A 1,623-nucleotide genomic window follows, 5' to 3' on the forward strand; every position below is an offset into this window, starting at 1 on the left:
ATTTGTGTGCATTGGGAGAGAAAAATTCTTTCTTTCTCCTCTTCTTCAGGCTATTTGTGATTTTAAAGACTTCTAGCTCCGTCTCCTCTTTGCCAGTCTAAAGAGTTGTTGTCTGCTCAGTCCTTCCTCAGATAGCTCTTCCAGATTTCTGATTTTCCTTGATGCCCTTCTCTGAACATTTCTACAGTAGTAATTCCTAACCTTAGATTTGCAATTTTGTGCTGCTAATGAAGAATGATTTGGTATTTTTATGAATATGTTAAATAACACAGTCTACAGACCCCCGTGGTGACATTCCCCCACTGAGACAACTCTTTTAACTAATAAATTGCTATTTACTCTTTTGCCTAATTATTTATACATGCAAGTACTTTCATACATACTCCACAGCAGCTTTCTTTTTACAGGAAGTTTGGTGAGGGACCTTGCTGAACGCCTTCCAGAAATCCAGCTAGACTCTACTGTCAAGGTTTTCCTCATCCATACATTTCCCCACACATTCAATGAACTCCAGCAGTTCTGTGATACAGGACTTCCCCTCCCAAATCCCACATTAACATCTTCCCTGGCATGTCATATGTGGCCCTGTGTGGCCCATAAGTCTATTATTTAGAGAACCTGCTGAGGGTATGATGTACTTATCTGTAGTTCTCTGGGTTTACCCTAGAGCTCTTTTGAAAAGTGGCATTTTTCAAGACTCCCGGTTGAATGCTGTCTGATCTAAGGAATTTGTTACTGAGCATTTAGCAGCGTGCTTGTTCTGCTGCTTCCTCTACTGAGCAATTTGAGGCAAATTGGCAGCTTGGTACTGCAAAATAAACTGGAGCAAGAGGGGCAGCCTGAAGCAAGAATGAAGAGTTGTGTTTAACCGTCTGCCAGGCAACGCTAYAATCCTAAGCATTTTAAACAAGCAAAGGCTCTGCACTGTACTGTAAGTTTTACAGTGTTTGTGACCATCTAGCCACGAGAGGGGGCTCAGACWAGGCACAACCAACCCAAATCCAAACACTTCATTTGAAAACGACCAAGCTTGTGTTTGGCTACAACAACCAGAGCTGGAAGACCAGAGCAGGGAGCCCTCTGCAGCCTGCTGCCCGCAGGCAGGTACACCGGTGCCTGCCTGGGCTCAGCCCAGTGGACGGAGACGTGCTTAGGCTGCTGGCTGCGAAGACGCTCTTGCGGCAGAGGGTCTCGGCTGGGTCAGGGTCCATCTCCGGTCCTCAACGTCCGCGGCAGCTGTCCGGAGTGGTGCTCTCCAGCCTGAGCCTGGGGACTGCTGGGCTCTGGAAGTCGTTAAGGGGAAAACTCGGTATTTCTCAGGAAATTCTACACCCTCTAGGGCAGCTCACTCGCTGCTGGGTGTGTGGGCTGGGATTTGGTAAATTTGGCCTCGTTTCCCAAGAAATTGAGACACTGTTTTCTGAGCCAGCTGTTTCTCCTCACTCCCTGCTGGGTTTGCCCCGAAGGCCCGAGGGCCGCAGAGCCCTGCAGACTCCTGTAGGGCTGCCCGGCCCTTTTCCGGCCCCCGAGCACGGAACGGAACGGCTCGGCCAGCAGAGGGCACAGCGGCCCCAGCGGGCGGGCGCGATGCCCTCAGCCGCCGCTGCCGCGGGCCGGCCCCAC

The sequence above is a fragment of the Rhea americana genome, unplaced genomic scaffold (assembly GCF_003343005.1).
Source record: "Rhea americana isolate MKP2758 unplaced genomic scaffold, rheAme1 scaffold_261, whole genome shotgun sequence".
Taxonomy (NCBI): Eukaryota; Metazoa; Chordata; class Aves; order Rheiformes; family Rheidae; genus Rhea; species Rhea americana.